This window comes from Eulemur rufifrons, chromosome 1 (assembly GCF_041146395.1).
Source record: "Eulemur rufifrons isolate Redbay chromosome 1, OSU_ERuf_1, whole genome shotgun sequence".
NCBI classification, from domain to species: Eukaryota; Metazoa; Chordata; class Mammalia; order Primates; family Lemuridae; genus Eulemur; species Eulemur rufifrons.
In genome coordinates this window covers 97,189,053-97,210,950 of record NC_090983.1, presented here as the reverse complement: position 1 = coordinate 97,210,950, position 21,898 = coordinate 97,189,053, and positions in this window count along the sequence as shown.

Below are 21,898 nucleotides of genomic sequence, written 5' to 3'. Positions count from 1 at the left end.
CACATTTATCCTTCTAAAATATTTATTGACTAAGGATATTACTGCACTCATAATTTCATTAGAGTTATCTATTTATGTGCAAACCTGTCTGCCTAACTTTACCAGGAAGAAAGCCAAGTTAGTTTGTTTTAATCTATTGCACTGAATAGAGCACCTGGTGCACAACTGACACTAAATAAAAATACAAAGTGGGTAAGAAAAGAAAGAACAAAAAAAAAAAAAAAAGAAAAGGAAAAAGGAAGAAAGGTAGAGAGAGGAAATTATGGAAAGAGCCAATGACAAGTAAATAGTGCTTAGATATTGATATGCAAGGGCTGTCCAGAAAGTATCCAGCCATGTAATATGAAAAATTATGAAAATTATGGCTGGATACTTTCCTGACAACCCTAATATTATCATATTGTCATCAAGCATTTGATTCAGCCATAATCTCCCAGTGAAAATGTGCTGGATCTAGCATTCAAATCAATTCCAGAGTCTTCCTATGCTACCTGAAGGCTTCCAGCATGAGGATGTCCATAACACAGTAACCACCCAAGAAGCATGGTGAGCTTGTAACTTACTGGCTACACTGTCTTTTGGGCATACAATCCTTTGCATAGATAAGCTCTAAAAGATGCCAGCATATTTAAAAGAAAACAAATAAACATAACTATATAGAAATTCTGGGATAAAGACATTCTACTGGACACTGATTCAAAGTGTATAAGCTTTCTTGAGAACCTTATCCCAGCCGTGCAATGAATTGCCACCTAGCTGGCACTTTAACTGTGTCTTCAAAAGGCCATTCTACTATTCGATCAAGTCAGCTACTTCAAGATGGTGAGAAACATGTTAAGAACAATGAATTCCATGAGCATGGGTCCATTGCTGCATTTTATTTGCTGTGAAGTGTGTTCCTTGATCAGAAGTAATGTAGTGTGAAATACTAGGACAGCAGATAGGCATTCTATAATATGAGTCCACAGATGATAATTCCAGCAGAAGCATTATGTTCAGGGAGCACAAATACGTGTCCAAAGTGTCCATTTCAGTAAGAATGAAATGATGTTTTTTCCGTGATGGAAGTGTACAACCTGCCACCAGATAGCTAGTTGGTCACCCCAAGGAATAGTACCATCATAATGGCTCAGTGTTGGTCTCTTCACTCAGCAAGGCTGCAGCCTGGTTGGCCTTGGTGAATAGAAGTACACGCTGCTCAGTTCATTCATAACAGCTTTGCTCATGAGCCCTTTGGGCAATGACAGTGGTGGCTGGGGAAGAAAGCCGATTGGTATCTGCAGAATGGGTTGTCCTATCCATAATAATTAAAATTTGCTCCTGACATCACCCTTTGGTGAGGATTACCACGGACACAAATATCTTCTTGTTTTTCACCCATTAAGAGAGGTCTATTTATGACCTCTTCCCCAAGTTTCCTTGTCATCACTTTTCTAATCATATTCCTTTCAAGTCCCTGACCATCCAGCCAAACTACTGGCCACAGCACATGAATTGATAAGTAACCATGTGTTTGACCCTTTCTCCTTCTAAGAAAAATGAACAACCAGATGTGATGCTCAAAGTTATGGCCACTGGGAGGTTTTCTCTTCATCGTTGTCCTTCTGAGATATCCCATGGAAGAGCTGGAGTGCTACAGCTGTCCACTTTCAGGTGATACCAGTGTATCGTACAGAACCACGTGTAAACCAGGCGTAAGTCTTTTCCTCTTCTGTTTGTAGGGAGCGCCTCATGAGGCCATAGGAGCTGGCTGTGAGAGAGAAGGTATAGCAAAAGTGGGGTGCAAGGACATTTGAGCCACTTACTTGTGCAACTTACTTGTGCTTTCAGGACCTGCTCAAGTCTAATCTTGTATATGCTACTTGCATTTGATGACAGGCAGCTCTGGTCATGGGATAGCTTGGTGGACCACGATTAAGTATTCAGTTTCCACTGACACTTTGAGCACCAGTGGATCTACTGGGTCATGTGACCCATGTGACAGAGCAGCTTGCACTCCAGCCTGCACCTGGTGCAGAGGCTCCTCTTGTTCCAGTCCCCCCTACAAACCAGCAACTTTTTGTGTCACTTGGTAAATGGGCCAGAGTAACATACCCAAATGAGAAATATGTTGCCTCCTATATCCGAAGAGACTCACGAGGCATTGAATACCTTATTTTAGTTACAGGAGGAGGAGCCAGATGCAATAATATATCCTTCATCTTAGACGGAATATCTCAACATGCCTCAGACCACTAGAAATTTCACTCAGGTAGAAGGCCCCCAAACTTTAGTTAGATTTATTTTCCATCCTCTGACACACAATGTGTTATCATTAACTCTAGAGTCATTGCGGATTCTGTGCTTGCCACCTTATGATCTGTTGTCCTAGAGGTCTTAATTCCAAAAGGAGAAATGCCTCCACCAGGAGACACAGCAATGAATCCATTGAACGAGAAGTTATGACTGCCACTTCATGCCTCCAGAGTTATAGGTAAGAAAAGGAAGTTACTGGCCTGGCTGGGATGATTGATGCTAACTATCAAGGATAAATTGGACTTCAATGCCACAATGAAGGTAAGGAAGAATATGACCAGAGTACAAGAAATTTCTTAGGGTGTCTGATAGTATTACCATGCCCTGTGATTAAAGTCAATGGAAAACTACAACAGCCCAATCCAGCTAGGACCATTAAGATCCCACATCCTTCAAGAATGAAGGTTTGGGCCACTCCACCAGGTTAAGAACCGTGACTAGCTGTTTTTTAAGACCAAAGTGCAGACAAGCATGCTTCTGTCCTCTTACCATATGATGCCATCTACCATGTTATGATGCAGTAAGAAGGCTTCACCAGATGTGGCCCCTGAAACTGGACTTTCCAGACTCCAGAAATATAAGAAATAAATTTGTTTTCTTTACATAAAAAAGATCAAAGGAAAAATGGACAGAATGGGTAGTGGAAGTCGGTAGCTATAAATACCAGCTTCAACCAAGCAATCGTTACAGAAACGAGGACTAAAATTGTCAAAAGCATTTCTTCTTTAGTTTATTATGAATGTGTGTGTGTGTGTGTGTGTGCGCGTATAGAGCAAATATCTTGTTCTTCTCTCCTTCATGTAACTAAGATGACTGGATTTCATAGCATAATACTTAAATATTGTTAATTTTACACCATAATATTTAAGTTACAGAATATTTGGGAGAAAAGTTAATATCACGCAAGTACTCTGCATCCATTTTGGGAGGAAGGGATTGTGCATTTTCAGTTACAGGAGGGATAGTTGTATGAACTTAGGCAAAAGTATGAATTGTTATTGTCTTTATCTGAGGATTAAGTATGGTTTTAAGAAGATGTGCAGGGGTGCCAAGTTGACAAGATGTTGACTTGTGATGGTGAATTTATATGTCAATATGACTAAGTTGTGGTGCCCAGATATCCAGTTAAACAGTATTCTAGATGTTTCTGTGAGTGTGTTTTGGATGACATTAACATTTACATTGGTGGACTTTGAACAAAGCAGATTGCCCTTCATAATGTGGGTGAGCCTCATCCAATCAGTTGAAGGCCTGGAATGAATAAAAGACTGCCTTTGCCCAAGCATAAGGAAATTGTGCCAGCAAAGGACTTGTGGATTTGAACTAAAATGTCAGCTCCTTCCTGCATCTATAGCCTGATGGCCTTCAGACTTCAGCTGTGCATTAGCTCTTCTCTGGGTCTCTGGCCTGCCAGCCCACCCTGCAGATATTGGACTTGCCATCTTATGAAATTGAGTGAGCTAATTTTTTAGAATAAATCTCTTCTCACACACACACACACATACATACATACACACATATCCAATTGGTTCTGTTTCTCTGGAGAACCCTGACTATATCTGAGAAATCCCTCTTAAATGAGGCAGTAGATACAATAATTTTGAAAGTTAACAGAAGATTATAAGGCTCAGCTCATAGAAGATTCTTAGAGAATATATTACTAATATACTCAGGATTTTTTTGATTAAAATCATTCTCCTGGCCGGGTGCGGTGGCTCACGCCTGTAATCCTAACACTCTGGGAGGCCGAGGCAGGTGGATCGCTTGAGGTCAGGAGTTCGAGACCAGCCTGAGCAAGAGCGAGACCCCATCTCTACTAAAAATAGAAAGAAATTATCTGGCCAACTAAAATATATATAGAAAAAATTAGCCGGGCATGGTGGTGCATGCTGTAGTCCCAGCTACTCGGGAAGCTGAGGCAGTAGAATCGCTTAAGCCCAGGAGTTTGAGGTTGCTGTGAGCTAGGCTGACGCCACGGCACTCACTCTAGCCTGGGAAACAAAGCAAGACTCTGCCTCAAAAAAAAAAAAAATAAATAAAATAAATAAATAAATAAAATAAATAAAATAAATAAAAATAAAATAAAATAAAATCATTCTCCTTTTTAGTTTTATTTAATAAAAAGAGTTAAATCATTGTATGTCATAATAATGATACAGATACATACCCCGTTCTAGCCCCACATTTGGTAAACAATATATGCTCATTTTACCAATGTAGCTGCCATGGTGACACTTTAATGGGCTTTCCATGGTCCGAATTCAGGGATATTGGAAAAAGAAGTTAATCGTTTGTCATCACTGATTCTGAACAACCTTCATCAAGTTTTGTAATGTTTGTCCTTTTGTTGTTCGTGGAGATGATGCTATCGCCTATCTATCCCCTCACTGATAGCTTGATTAATATTGATGAATGTGGATACCAGACTCCTGAAAAGATAAGAATAATCTGACTTTAGGAAATTCCAACAGATTTTTCCATGAGTTCCATGCATAGACAGACCAATACTATCTATCTCTTGTCAAAATTGAATATCAATCTTGTTTCCCATATTTTCCTTCAGTCTAACAATTATATATGTAATGGAAAATAAAGAGTCAAGAGAAATATAATCCTCAGGATCTAGAGGCCAATTTACATTTATATTACAATTTTTACTTTAACATAGAAAACTGCAATGGACTAAATGTGTGTCCCCCACACACACACTGAAAAATTCATATGTTTTAGTCTTAATCCCCAAAGTGATGGCATTAGGAGGTGGAATCTTTGGGAGGTAATTAGGGTTAGATGAAGTTATGAGGGCAGAGTGCTCATGATGGAATTAGTGCCTTTATAAAAGGGACCCCAGAGAGTTCTCTTAGCTTCTTTCCACAATGTCAGGATATAAGGGGAAGTTGGCAGTCTGTAGCCTGGAAAAGGGCCCTCACCAGAATCAAACCGTGGATCCTGATCCTGAATTCATATCTGATCTCAGAATTCCAGCCTTTAAAACTGTGAGAAATAAATCCTCATTTATAAGCTGCTCAGTGTATGGTAATTTGTTACACCAGCCTGAACTAAGACACATATGTTTTACCTTTTGTAAATGCTTTCATAGGAAAATCTTTTCCAATGCATTTATGCTTTTAAAAGTCACAGTAGAAAGATTGTGGAAGTTAAAGTCTTTCAAAATTGGATTTAAATTTCAGCTGTAATGATTACTGGCAGTGTGAATTTAGCTGATTCAGTTTTTAATTTTTAACTGTCAAATATTGATTACACCAATATATCAGGGATTTAGAGTTATTGGATGGGTTGACATATGTGAAAAAACGAATGACTGCCGAGGAGCAGATGCCAAGAATGAATTAGAGGAAAAGAGACTTATTGGCAGTGGGAGAGACGTATGCGAAGGAGGGGAGAGAATTTGCTCCTAGACGTAGGTATGAAACCCATGTGAAGAGAAAAGGAAGGAGGATTGGTTAGGAAGAATCTAGAACTGCAGCACAGTTCTAAGGTACAATCAGATCAATGTTTGAGCCAAAGTTTCCTGCTGGATGATTCCTGTGTGTCCCCTGAATCAGTATTAGCAACTGCACTCTGCTCAGTCCCTCCTTAGGGACTGCGGGAAAGGTGGGCTCTCTGTGAACCTGGTGGCAGATCCTGAGAGGCAGACGTTGGAGCCTCCGAGAATTATGCTCCTTATAGCAGGGGGTCTCAGTGGCTCATTTTTACAGCCACAACAACAATCGAGATTTTGGCACAATATTCTTGCCAAATGTTTGTTTCCAGACTTTTCTGCATCGGTTCCATAGTTTAGAAGGTAAATCAATCTCTCTCTCTCTCCCTCTCTCTCCCCCCCCATATATATAATATCTTTATCTCTATCTCTCCTTTTCCTTTTTCTCCTCTACTGCTCCTCATTTTAATGATTATCTATGATAATTTACAATTTCGTGGTGTCCAGAGAGAGTAAATATTCTGAGTAATGTATTTTAGAATCATTTTACTACTACTTATATATTCTGACATTTGGGGAAAATGTCAAAGAACAACTGCAAGTTTTTCAGGAATTGTAAGTAAAATAATTGCTATTTTGCTGAGGCATTGCCACAAGTCCACAAATGTATTTCACCTCCACCTAACGCCCTTATATAACAGACCGAATGCCACTGGGAAGAGAGAACAAGCCGTGCTCAAGTCCTCATACACCACAGGGCTGCTGAGCACCCAGAAACACTAGGTTTGAATTCATAAGGAAACAATATGAAAGTTCCATCTTTTTATAACCCATTAGACGGATCTTGATCACTGCCACAAATAGGCACTTTGGACAAGTGATCATGCAATAATACCATGCCCTCCAGTTTAACCAGACAAAATGTCATATTCATTTTAATTACTTCTAAATTTAAATGAGTGTTATTATTTTTTCTTATTATCCCTTACTGATCGTACCCTGCATTTTCTTCTCTCCACTCATAGGCATAATTGGCCATCAGTTTGGGTTTGCCAGTCAGCATAAATTCAATACCTCCTCAGGACATGACTTCTGATTACTTTTATTGCTTTTCCTCCCATTTTTTTCTTTTCTTTTTTTTTCTTTCTCATCTTTTCCTTTATTTTTTACTTTATTCTTTTCTTCTTTTTTCTTTTCTTTTTTTCTATCTGCATGGGCCATAGACCCAGGTAGGAAACACTCCCCTTTGTTCTCCATGCACTCTTCCTCACCTGCCTGTCCTATTCAGGCTTCATTAGATAAATAATTGAGCAGGACATGTTAAAGCCTTAGGTGAGGTCACTAGGCTGTCCATAAGATACAATAGGGAAGCTGTGTGGTGCAGTATTGGTGAACACAGATTTTCATGCATGTAGACCATAGTTTAACTACTAGGTCTGCCACTGGTTTGATGTGTAAATTTGAAGGAAGTCTTAGTGTATCTGAAACATTTTTTCAAAATGGTAAAGTAACTAACTCAGAGGTTTGCTATGAGGATGAAACAGGTGTGTGTGTGTATACACACGCTTATATACTGTTTTATCCTCATATATACACACACACACATATATATGTAGTGAGATAATAGTTATTTAATAAATTGTAGCTAATGTTATTAATGGGACATATTCTACATACCTACCTGTTTATCCATTTATAATTTGAAATATGTAAGAATACAATGATAGCTGACAATGATGTCCTGGTTCCTCTTAATTGTTTTTTGTCTTTATATATCACTATGTTCTTTCTGTGCAGAAAGAGCTGTGGTTTTAAGTAGCTTCTTTGGAAATTGAGTATATTAGAAATAAACAAGTATTAAGATTAATAGCTGTGGAGAAGATATATGCTTGATTGAGTATAAATTACAAATATGTGTAAATATTATCCTTATGTCAAATAACTTATAATGTAATTAGAATGACACAATGTTAGAAAAAAACAATTAAAGCACACAAAACTATAATGATTGGCCCCTGGGTAGTTTGACAAATAAGTGTAATGACATCAAAGGCTAATGAATTCATTATAAAAGGGGTGGCCAAAGAAGGCTCCATTAACCTATGATGTGTTAGAGCTAGGTTGTTAAATGTTCAGGAATTTTGAAAGCTGGATATTAAAAATAGCTATTATTAAAAACTAAATTATGTACTTATAACTAAATTAAATTGCAAAGATAGTGCTCCAAACTTATCACTTCTTAATTATTTTACTGCATTTCAATATTCTCTATATTTTCAGGTTGTATATGTCTATTGCATCTCTATGGTGGATGTGCTATATAATACTGTGTTACTGCATATCTTTTTCCAACTCTGCTATCAGTGACATTACATTGGCAGCTAGAGATCAGCCATGGTGGGAGTATTTACACCATAGAAATTGGCAAATGCTACAAACAGGAGCTTGAATTATTATTTTGTTCACTGTCTAGACTTAAATTAATGGAGAAAATATCAACAATGGGAAAATAATTTAAAATGTTTGGGTTGTAGTTCAACAAATAGTGTCTAATACAAATCGACAAAAATAGAGAATAGAAAAACAATAGAAAAATCAATTAGAGAAAAAATTGGTTTGTGAAAAGATCAACAAAATTGGCAATACCTTAATTAGACTGGACAGAAAAAAAGAGAGAGGCTCAAATTACAAAAATCATGAATGAAAGAGTGGACATTCTCATCTACCTTAGATAAATAAACAGGATTTTAACAAAAGACCATGTACAAATAAAAAGTTTTAAAAAATTAGATAAATGAAATGGGCATATTCCTAAAAAGATAGAAACTGACAAAACTGACTCAAGAACTAATAGAAAATGTGAAGGAACTATAATAAACAAGAGATGAAATTAGCAATTAAAAAATGGTACAAAAAACAAAGTAATGTCCAGGCTCAGATGGTCTCATTGGTGATTTTTTTTTTTTGCAACAGTTTAGGAAGAATTAATACCAACTTTTAGAAAACTCTTCCAAACAAACAAACAAACAAACAAAACACCACACCAGAATAAGAGGAAGGAACACTTTCCAATTCAATATTAGAGGTCAGTATTGCCCTGACACCAAAACCAAACGAAGACAAAGATAATGCAGGAAATGATAACTACAGACTAATATCTCTTATGCCTATTGATGCAGAAACCCACAACAAAATACCATCAAAGCAAATTCAGTGACATATAAAAGGATTATGCACTATGACCAAGTGGGATTTTCCCAGTAATGTAATATTGGTTCGATATTTGAAAATCAATTAATGTAATACACTATACCAATAGAATAAAGGAGAAAAACAATATAACCATCTAAATGGTTGCAGAACAAGCATTTGACAAAATCCAACACCCTTAATGGTAAATTAAAAAAAAAACCCTAGCAATAGGAGAGATTTTCTAAAACTTGATAAAGGGCATTTGGAAACAAAATTAAAAAAAATCACAACATCATAATTAATGACAAAAGATTGAATATTTGCTCTCTTTGATCAAGAAAAAGACAAATATACTCACTCACAACAATTCATTACCATTTTGTAGGAAATTATATCTAAAATTAAGCAAGGAATGAAATAAAAAGGCATACATTTTATAAAAGAATATGTGAAATTATCACTATTTTCAGATATATGATTTTGTATGTTGAAATTCCTAAGGAATAACTGAAAAAAAGCTCTTAGGACTAAAAAATGAGTTTAGTAATGTTGGAGAATACAAGGTAAATATACAAAAATCATTGTGTTTCTGTACACTTGCAGCAACTAATCCAGAGATGAAAAGTTGCTGGACAGCTGGGCTGTTTTCATTTGGGGGCTATATTGAATAATGCTGCTTTGAAAATATGTGTACAAGTTTTTGTGGCTATTTTTATTCATTCTTTTGTGTATAAAACTAGTAGAGGCATTACTGGGTTATTAATTACTTCACTCTTGGCAACTTGAATTTCTGTGAATCAAATTATTTTAAGGGAAGCCTTCTTTATACATACATTATCTAACATATATTAGCATTGTCAGGTAACTGTGGTGATGTTAGTCCATTTCAATATATTTGCATTCCAGCCATCAGTCACTAAAGGATGCAATGTTGTACAAAGATATGTACATTTTAAAACTTTAGTATTGCCTTGCAAAACTTTCTAATAACTTGAATGACTATAATATCCCGATACCTCATAAAGCCTCTGTAGTTAAATGGCACCCTGAACTGACACTTCTTCTCTCAAAGGATGATCTGAAACCATGTACAGTTTTAGTTAATTGTGAATAATATATGTGACTCTCAAATGCTGTAAATAATGCAAATTTTGAAAAACAAACCTTATTTTAATTTTTAAAGTAAACATATTTAAAATGATCGTATTTTTAATCTATGCTACATGGTAATGAAAACATACTGTTTTTAAATCTGTGGTTTCTTGGGGGGATAGGGGGTAGGGGGAGGGGATGGGTGTATACCTACATGATGAGTGCAATGTGCACTGTCTGGGGAATGGACACTCCTGAAGCTCTGACTCGGGGGGATGGGCGGGACATGGGCAATATATATAACCTGAACTTTTATACCCCCATAATAAGCTGAAATAAAAAAAAAAAATCTGTGGTTTCTTAACCCCAATTCAGCGACATTGAAACACTGTGTTTTTCTGATGCCTGCTATAAGGAATCGAACTAAAAAACAAAAGAAACCTATTTTTTTATTAAGGAATCTATAGGTCTGTGATGACTCTTGAGTCAATTCTAACTGTATCTTCTATATCATTACATCTTATGATATAAAATAAGAACTAATGTTTTGACCAATGATCTTAAGATCCTCCTGTTGTATTTTCAGTTGTCAAAGAGACATTGATTGTATTTTACCAACTATATCTACTAATTACAGAGTGAGACAAAATTAGGTATGCTAATAATGTATCAAGTGAATGAAAATTCTTTAGATGATTAAACTTCAATTATAATTTTTTCTGGAGTAGAACTATATTTTTATTGAGCTTTCTAGATTTTTCAGGGTTAATGAGATTAAATTTATCTAGTATCATATAAATAATCTCCAAATAATTGAAAGTAATATGATACCAAAGGGTAGTGTGGTAGGGATATTGAGTGATGCATTAGAAATGGTGGCTATTTTTATTACACTTAAGAACTACTCAGTGCCTGGGAAAGGGGGTCCATTGAGGCTGCTGTACAAAGATGCTTTCTGTGATTGTTCAGTAAGCAGTGAGCCTTGATGTGTGATTCAAAGCCTTTGCCCCAGATAAAAAGTCATCCAGAGTAAAGATAGTATTAAGGGTATGTCATATCATTTTAATATATAACACAAACAAAGAAAAACACAGACTAGGATCCTGAGAACAAGATAGCATTGTATGTACATGCTAAATGAAAAGTGACAACAATGAATATAATTATAAATATTCCATAACTTCCAAGAAGTGAATAATAAACAATTAAGAATTTATACTTTCTCTTTACCATTTTCAACTTCTGTTATATCCCAGAATCTCTAAACTGGTTTTTCTACTTCTTATTATGGCATCAGATTTTCAAGATCCTGTGAGAATAATGCTACTGCTTTTTGCTGGTACTGACACTGTATCTGTAATCAGAGAAAGCTGTTAAAAATAGATAAATAAAGTGATGTAAGAGAATACCAAGCTGACAGTGTGCCCCAAAATATCTCTTCACCCACTCTGCCATCTGGCATTATTTTGAATCTTAGGTCCTAGTCAGTTTTCCAAATATACAGATATTTCATTAGGATTAAAACATGACAGTTGGTGTTAAGAATTTGTTGCATTTGGTAGATGCCCCCACAATTTTATACAGATTAATATTCATTTCTTATATATCCTCTATCTTAATAAATTATATATACTTATAAATATAAAAATAAAAATATTTCTAAAAATTACTAATTTAGACAAATATCTCCTTCTTAATGGAAAATGCTTTATTTCTAATTTCATTTATTATGAGAGCTGCCTTGAAAGATGAATATATGTAGATGATAGGTAAGTATTATAGATAGGTGGATAGAGATAGGTAATAAATGGATATTTGGCAAAATAGTGTGATGGTTCTCCTTTATACCATCCCAGAAAGCTGAATATGAATTAGCCAATGATTTGGGAAGAAGGGGCCATAGTAGAACCAGGAAATAAATGAGATATACTTCAACATAACCTTTAAACAATTTTGATCTAAGAAATGATCACAATTTGGGTACAATGCTGGAGACAGGCGATTTAATCATCCTCTGACTCAATACGAGCTGTCAGGAAGGGGCTGAGAGAGAATAGGGGTGGCCATGCCGGTCGGGGCTGCATGGGGGATGCATGAAGGTTCCATCCACTGGAAGTGCCAATGAGCTGTGCGAGGCTTAGCATCCAGTTCTCCTTCCGAGCAGTATTTGTTGAGGGTACTGGGCAACAGTAGCCAGCCCACCCACTGGAGATCTTGCAGAAGAGAATGAGGCTCTTCTGTTATACAAGACTCATCCCCAATGGACCAGCCCTCTATTTAATAGCTAAAGATACCTTATGCTCTCTCATAATAGAAAACTAGTCTTGAATACCTGGAAGGTCAATTAGTAAAAGCAAAGAAGGACCCTCTGCTCCATCTAACCAAAGTAGGGCTCAGCCACCTGCTGAAGATCTCAGATGGGCACAGGATAACACTGGACTGATCCATCCTACCATGTTTCCAAATCAGTGGCATGGAGACCTGCAGAATTAGGAGATCTAGTCTTTTCCAGATTTGCTAAGTAGCCTGGTCATTTGGAATTACAATATTCTCACTTCTCTGAAGTCCTATGTTGGGTAGATTAAAATTTTTTTCTCACTTCTCAAACTGTGGAAAAATAATGGATGAGGACCATAAACACAAGCTTTAAGGTAGGCCGTGTTCTAACTAACTGGTTTCATGCAAAGGGATAGTTATCACTAAACTTTCATCTCTTAAGTTGTTCATTGTAAAATGTATGGCTTGCTCATGAGATCACTAAAATATATTTTAAAAGAACAGTTTTTAAAAATGTTTCTAGGATGTGTGTTCTGAGTGCTCCAAGGAGATGTCTCAGGGGTGTGCACTACAATGAGGATGGGACTGGGAAAGATTCCTGCCCCCCTTTGCCTCAGCACCTCTGCTTTCTGCTTACCCACGGTGGAGATTCCAAACAAGATTACACATGAGAAACTTTACATGCTAATCAATGTCAGAAACCTTGGAAATAATATATGGAAGTACTTTATTAATCAGAGAGCACTGTGCAAAATTTGAGGAAATGGTTTTCTTTTGGATTTCTCTATAAAATGGTAATGATAACAGTCCCACAAATCATCATAAAGGAATTTAGTGAATGAAATGAAATAATGTGTTCAAAAGGTTTTAAAAAGATAAAGCCTTCATATAAATATAAGGGCTTATTAAGTATGTTTTCTAGACCCACTTATTGGTCACTAAGTGCTACAATTGGATGGCTTGGGATTACTTATAGTAATGCTTTAGAAGTGCTTAGAATTTTTGTTTTGTTTTCTTTACTGACAGATGCTAGATGCAGATCTCTAAATTTTTTAATATTCATGCTACTTAATTTAATTGAAGCACCAAAACTAATTCTCTACACACAGATGTGCAATTAAAGGTCTATGTGTCTGTCTATATGCATAATATTTTATACAGAAATGTATACATTTATACATGCATATATGTAATTTTCAAATCCCAAAAATGCATTGCCATGCTATGATAATCAGAGTTTTGAATCTTCTGTAGATACAAAGCATTATTATTAATCCACCTGGAGCAGGTATCTCAGCTGATTTGATTGTTTAATGAGTCCAAGATCAAGTATTTTCTCCCTTAGAGATTTGTCAGCCTTTCACACTATATGTTTGTAGACCTGATGGTATCTAAAACTGCATTCCGCAGTCACTAAATACTAATCAATGAACTGGAATCCACAGACAGAAGAGGTGAGACATTATAGCTTCCCAGATATGGTCCATTCATGTTTGACAAACATTTAATAAAAAAACAAACACATGGTCATAAGTGCTTCTGTAGCATCACCTCTTCATATAAAATGAACACATTAAAATATAAAACTCCCACAACACTCTAATTGTGTTCCCAAAATAGGGTGGACTACTTTAATTAGCTAACAGCTAATACAATGTTTAAATGTATACAAATATAATATACATAATGCATACAAAGAAATTTGGACATATCATCCCCTTTGCTAATGCAAAGTACTAGAGTTGCTGCAACATAATCATTTTCTAGTGTACTCTTTGGATTATAAGGCCAGGATTGAAATAATTTATTAAAAAATCTTATACTTTTATAAATGTTTAATTCATTTTGAGACTACTTATCAATATCCAGTATTATATAGCTATAATGCTAACTAGGGTATTCTTTTAAAGAGTTGGTTATGCTACTTCAGTATCTAAATTCATCTTCCAAGTACAAATGCTCAAGCACTGTGTATGAGTTATTCTTAGTCCTTTCATATAATTCATTATTCAAAAAGGGATAGTTTTGAGATATTTTTGGTGATACTGTTAATAAATAACTCCAGTACATCAGACATAAACTGGGAGTGTCCTGGGCAAGTCAAGGTATGTGGTTTACCTAGTTATAGCAGACAGTCTCTGGAGTTTACCACTGTATTCGTTCCCCTTAAGGTTTTAGCTTGTTTCTAATACAGTGATCTGGCTAAGCAAGAGGTGCTTTTGTGGCTAGCGGTGGTGTTGTACAAACTAGCAGCTAACCTTGGGAATAAAGGACTGAAGTTGAAGGGATAGGCCATTAATTGTTAATCTTCCTGGGAAGGTTGCCTAGTCACCAGTGTTGTCCTCAGAGACAGGGCAGCCAACCCAATCACTGCATTTCCTTTGAGTTCAGCCTCTTCCTAGTCTCAGCTATTTCATGAGGCTGAGGCAGTAGAGAGAAAACTCCTTCAACTCCAGAACCTACTATTCCACTGACACTGCTTAGGGCATCCTAGCAACCAAGTAACCAATGTGTCTCCTTGGTATAAGATAAGAAGTGGTTTGGGGAAGGCGCAAACAATAGAGTTCATAAAGCAACACTTGGGCTATTTCAAGGTGACTAAATGTCCACACAAGTCAATCTGGCCCTAAGTCTAGGCCAAGCTGAGAAGTAGAGCCTGGGTCTTCTCTAGCTTCTGTCATCCTTGGCAAAGAATAGCCTGTTCAGTTTTAATTTGGAGGATTGGCAGGCACTTTGGCAATTTGGAGGAATGTTCTGACATCTGGATCAGTCATATGGCTCTCAGTCTTCACCAAACCCTAACTCCCAAATTTACAACTCTTAGCCATCAGTATCAGTTTCTATCATCCACAAGGGTTCAGAAGCACTGAGTCCAAAGTCAGGTCCAAAGTACCTCGAGATACTTCCCAGGCATTTAACTTGGTAATAATCTGTGGTTTACTTTCATTTTTCAAAACCAATAAATAACACTCAAAAATGGTAATTGAGTGTTTCCTATGAAACAGGCTCTATTAATACATTGGGCTACAACAGTGAGCAAAACAGCAAGATCTTTGTCCAAGTGTTTGTATTTTAGGGTAGAGGCAGACAAAGAAAAATAAATGAATAAGTAAACAAAATGTTTTTGACAGTTTTCTATCTTATGAAGAATATGAGGTAATGTGTTACATTGTTTTGGGGAAGAAGGGCTACTTTAGGAAGGTCAGGAAGGACACTCATAAGGACATAGTTCCTGAGATGGGACCTACAGAAGGAAAAGTATTGGCCATGTAAACAGCTAGGGAGAAGCATTACAGCAGAAGAAACTGTGTCCAAAAGCAATGTTTTGGAAATAATCTTGTTGTGTTAATAGAACAGAAGAATCAGTCCATGGGAGTGGAGCAGTGAAGGAGGAAGAACAGCATACAATGAGATCAGAGGATGAGGCTGGGACCAGAGATGTGGAGTCTTTGAGATCATAGAAGGACTTTACATTTTATCCAAAATCCAATTGCAAACTTTTGAAAGATTTTCAAATCTGACTCATTCTTTTATCATCTCCATTCTATTATTGAATACATCCAGTGATTTGTTCTCAGCTATTATTCTTTTTTTTTCTTTTTCAGTTCTAAAATCTAAAGGCTTTTTGGCTTGTGAAAGACATGGTCTGATTTTTTTTTTTTTAATAAGTCACTTCCTTTGCCATGTGCATAATGGATTCAGAAGTTATTACTGTGGGCTTATTGCAATAGTACAGCCAAGAGAAGATATTAATGTGGACTACTGTGGCTGTTTCAAAGATGGGAAGATGAGAGGAGTCAGGATATTTTGGGGTTGAATTGGAATAGATGTTGAGGAGGGGTGAATGGTGGAATCACAAATAAATCATAGGACTCAGGCTTGAACAATTGGATGGATGAAGATGTTTAGTAAGATGAAGATGACTGGAGAAAGAATATATTTGGTAATGGGTAAAGGGGCTAAATATGTGACTTTGAATATGTTAAATCTGAGCTGCCTGTGGCACATTAAAAGAGAAATCTTAGGTAGCAGGGTCCATATGTTAGTGGGAAGTACAAAGGAGAAACCAGTCACGGGCTACTTAACCTATATCAGCTCTTTACTTAGGATGTCTTATATCAGTGAGTCCGAGATGCTGTTCTGAGATAAACTTTCTCTAGCATACATTTAATCTCTAAGGGGGCAGCATTTTGCTAGGATTTTCCTCTATATGGAATTATTATTTAAGAAATGCAATTTGAGTTTTTTACTCAGTGCATTGTGGAGAGTTAACCATAGTTAGACAAACAGACAGAAATCAAAAGCAATAGTGAGTCCTAGGATAGCAGAGGCATACAAACAGAACTGAGAGATGTCGGTGAAGGACAGAAGGCTATTCTGTTTATCTATCTGTCTGTCTGTCCATCTGTCCACCTGTGGTGTTTCTCTGTCATGGACTTGCAATGGTATATGATAGCTGAAGAGCCTACAGATGTTCATCTTGTTCTTATCATAGCTGTCACCTGCTCCTTTGGCTTTTCTCTCTACTTAAGAACTTTATGATGGAGATGAGTAAAAACCTAGATATCAATGGAGACACATTTTGAAGATTGATATGTGGCATATGATAGGATGTCAATATTCTTTAACAAGAATGCATGGGTTTGAGAGAAATCCACGTGGTGACCATGGACTTGTGCTGCTCAGATTGCCCTCCAAGAAAACCTGCCACGGGGAGCAGAGTTGGCAGCCTCATGGTGATGCACCTTCAGATCCACCATGGAGCTGGCATAGCCATGGCGCTCAACACATCCTCTGGGCCACTCCCAGGCAGTGGCTGAAAAAGGCGGGAGTGCCAGGTCCAAACCATTTCTGCCTGACCTAGGAGAATGTATTGGCAATCTTTGCACAGTCACCCAGCATCAGCCTGGCCCTGAGCTGTGATGCAGTCTGAAGCACTCCTGCTCAGTCCTCCTCACATCCGTTTCCTTTCTCTGAATGTCAGACACGTATCTCGTCTGAAGGCCCCCTTTCCCCGTCTCCCTCCCACTTTACCCTTCACAGACCTCCTCCCATAAACTTCTAATGCACCTAATTTAATCTTGGCATCTGCTGCTTGTAAGCCCTGAAATGACAAATCCTTAAACAGGTGAACATCTCAGGCTTGTAATGAAGGTGTTATTTTATTTATTTCTGAGTTCCCAGGATGTGACACGATGTCTGAAAAATAATGACAAATATTTACAAAGTATTCCCTTATACGACATGTATTTCTACTCTCTGGACATTTCAAGGTAGGTTTATTTATTTATTTTGACATATAGTAGTTCATTTAATTCTAATATCTCTTGAGATAGGTTTTATGAACTTCATTTAGACATGAGGAAATTGAGTCACAGAAAATTTATGAAATTTTTTCAAGGTCACACAGCCTGCAAGAACTAGTAGTACTGAGATAAGAAGAATATTGGCTCTTACATTCATGATCTAATTAGATATATTAGTAGGTTATTAATATGAGTTGGAGGTAGGGGCAGAAGGCTGAAGGGCTGGAAGACTCACGAAGTGAAGAAAACAGTATTATAATATCATCATATTTATGCATTCCTAATATTATTCTGTGTATATAAAGTCATTTCTAACAATAAAAAGAAAATGAAATGCTATTAATATAAGTGAATATGTCTGAAATTTTTTTATTTCAGAATATCATGGGGGTACAAATATTTTGGTTACATATAATGCCTTTGCCTTGCCCAAGCCAGGACTACAAGTGTGCCCTTCCCCCATATAGTGCGCTCTGCATACATTAGTTGTCAATTTGCCCACCCCCATTACCCCCTCCAACCTGACTGGCACCCAGTGAATATTAAGTCCATTTGATCAGCTTAGTGTTGGTTGGTTAGTACCAATTTGATGGTGAGTACATATGGTGCTTGTTTTTCCATTCTTGTGATGCCTGACTTCAAAGAATGGGCTCAAGCTGTATCCAGGATAATATAAGAGGTGCTAGATCACCATTGTTTTTTTGGAGTTGAGTAGCATGCCAGGGTACAAATACCTGGCATATTTTATTAATCCACTCATGTATTAATGGACACTTGGGTTGTTCCCACATCTTTGCAATTGTGAATCATGCTTCCATAAACATTCGAATGCAGATATCTTTATTATAAAATGTCATGTCTTCTTTTCCTTTGAGTAGATGTCCAGTTAGTAGGATTGCTAGATCAAATGGTATTTCTCTTTTTAGCTCTTTGAGGTGTCTCCATATTACTTTTCACAGGGATTGTACGAATTTGCAACCCTACCAGCAGTGTAAGAGTGTTCCTATCTCTCCACATCCATGCCAGCATTTGTTGTTTCAGGACTTTTTGGTAAAGGCCATTCTCACTGGAGTTAGGTGATATCCCATTGTAGTTTTGATTTGCATTTCCCTGATGATTAGAGATGTTGAGCACTTTTTTGTATGTTTGCTGGCCATTATTCTGTCTTCTTTTGAAAAATTTCAATTCATTTCCTTTGCCCACTTTTTGATAGGGTTGTTTGATTTTTTTCTTGTTAATTTTCTTAAGTTATAGATTTTTATCAGATGTGTAGCATGCAAATATTTTCTTCTATTCTGTAAGTTGTGTATTCGCTCTAATCATAGTTTCCTTGGCTGTGCAGAAGCTTTTTAATTTGATCAGGTCCCATTTATTTATTTTTGTTGCTTCTGTGATTGCTCTTTGCATCTTCATATATTCCTTGCCTAAGCCAATGTCTATAAGAGTTTTTACAACATTTTCTTCTGGAATTATTAAGGTTTCACACCTTAGGTTTAAGTCTGCTGTTCATGAAATGATTTTTGTAAGAGGTGAGAGGTGAGATGTGAGGATCCAGTTTCAATCTTCTGCATGTGGTTATCCAGTTTTTTTAGCACCATTTATTGAATAGGTATTCTTTTCCCCAATGTATACTTTGTCTGCTTTGTAGAAGATTAGATGACAATATGAGGATGATTTTACATCTGGGTTCTCAGTCCTGTTCCAAAGGTCTATATCTCTGTACTTGGGTCAGTATCATGCTGTTTTGGTTACTATAGCCTTGTAGTAAAGCTTGAAGTGTGGTAGGCTGATGGCTCCCAATTTGTTCTTTTTGCTTAAGATTGCTTTGACTATCTGAGATCTTCCCTGGTTCCAGACAAAGCATAGAAGAACTCATACCTATAGTGCAGAAATTATTGCACAACATTGAGAAGGATGATATCCTCCCCAACTGATTCTATGAAAACAATATCACCTTAATACCAAAGCCAGGAAAGGACACAACAAAAAAAAAAAAAAAAAAAGAAAAAGAAAACTACAGACCAAAATTCCTCATGGATATAGATTCAAAAATCCTCAAAAAAATATTAGCAAACTAGATCCAACAGCACAACAAAAAAATAATTCTCCATGACTGGGTGGGCTTTATCCTGGAAATGCAAGGATGGTTCAACATACGCAAGTCTATAAATACAATTCACCACATAAATAAAAGCAGGAACAAAGATCATATGATTCTCTCAATAGACACAGAAAAATCAATTGACAAAATCCAGCACACTTTTATGTAAAAACTCTTAACAAAATAGGCATAGATGGAACATACTTTAAAATTATTGAAGCCATATATGCTAAACCCACAGCCCGTATCCTACTGAATAGAGAAAAATTGAAAGTATTCCCCCTTGGAACTCCAGACAAGATTGCCTATTATCTCCATTTCTATTCAATATAGTGCTGGAAGTCCTTGCCAGAGCAATCAGACAAGAGAGAGGAATTAAAAGTGTCCACATGGGGGCAGAAGAGGTCAAACTCTCACTCTTTGCTGATCATACGATTATATCTAAGCAATCCAAAGGATTCAACCAAGAGACTCCTAGAATTGATAAATGAATTCAGTAAAGTATCAGGGTACAAAATCAATGCACAAAAATCAGTGGCATTCATATACGCCAATAACAGTCAAGCCAAAATCAAATCAAAGATGCAACACCTTTCACAATAGCATCAAAGAAAATTAAGTATTTAAGAATATATTTAATGAAGGAGGTGAGAGACCTATATAGGAAGAACTACAAAACACTGAGAAAAGAAATTGTAGAAGACGTAAACAGATGGAAAACACTACCATGGTCATGGATTGGCAGAATCAATATTGTTAAAATGTCCATAATATCTAAAGTGATCTACAGAATTAATGTAGTCCCTATCAAAATACCATCATCATTCTTTACAGATCTAGAAAAAATAATTTTTTTATTCAACTTTGGTCTTTACTAGTATAATTATGATGTGTCTGTCTTTGATTTTATTCTATTTGTTTTATTTCTGAGCCTCCTGCATCCATAAATGTACATCTTTTACCAAATTTGAGAAGTGTTCAGCCATTATTTGGTCTAATATTTTTCTACCTCTTTCTATTCCTCATCTCCTTTTTCGTATTCCAGTGACATAAATGTTAGAATTTTTGACGCTTCCCATCTAACCCTGAGGCTTTTCCAGTCTTTTGTCTCTGTTCTTCACGTTGAGTAATAGGATATTCACATGCATTGACTTATTCTTCTGTCATCTCCATTCTGCTATTGAAGACATTCATTGATTTGCTTTTCAGCTATTAGGTTTTTCAGTTCTAAATTTCCATTTATTTATTTATTTATTTATTTTTATTTCAGCATATTATGGAGGTACAAAAGTTTAGGTTATGTATATTGCCCATGCCCCCCACCCCCCCCGAGTCAGAGCTTCAAGCGTGTCCATTCCCCAGATGGTGCGCATCGCACTCATTTATTTTGATTTTATATTTATATGCTGAGAACTTTCAATTTTTTCTTGATTTTCAAGAGTTTACTTTTACCTTATAGTGCTAATAACAGTATTAACACCTTGATGAATTATGATACTTACAATGTAGAATATACATATTGTATACCATATCATGTTATATTACAGTATATCGTATTGTATTGCATAATATCATGTTATATTATGTATTGTATGATAGACATATAGACGAGAGAGAGAGAGATTGCTTTGAAATACAAGAGTGAATGTTACTATAATATGAGTGTCATAAATTGCAATGGAACTTAATATTATATTTGTTGAGCCCAATAGTGGTTTTCTGATATTTCTTTGGAACTGCAATTATTATTATGTTGGCTATTGGTTATATTTTCTTTGGTGAGACTAACCACATGACATGATGCATTCTGTACTAGTCAGCAAGTGAAGATATCAACAGTGAAGTCTTATGTTGGCAATAGGGATGGGGTTGACTCACAATAGATTCATTACTTAAATCCAGGCTGGTATCATAAACAGGCATGGAAAGTAAAAGACAATTGATATGAAAGTAATATTTAATGAATATTGAAATAAAGTAGGAAATGTTCTCAGTAGGTATTTATTGAACTGACTAAACCAAATTGCCCTTACTCTTAATTGACCAGTGCCTAAACTATAATTAGAACTTAAATCAATATCTCATTTCATCTAAATTTTATTTCTTAAGCTACATGTTTATGTCTTAAATCATATACATGGACATGTTATATATCCGTGTTCATTATATGCTGCCACATGTGCTATGATTTTT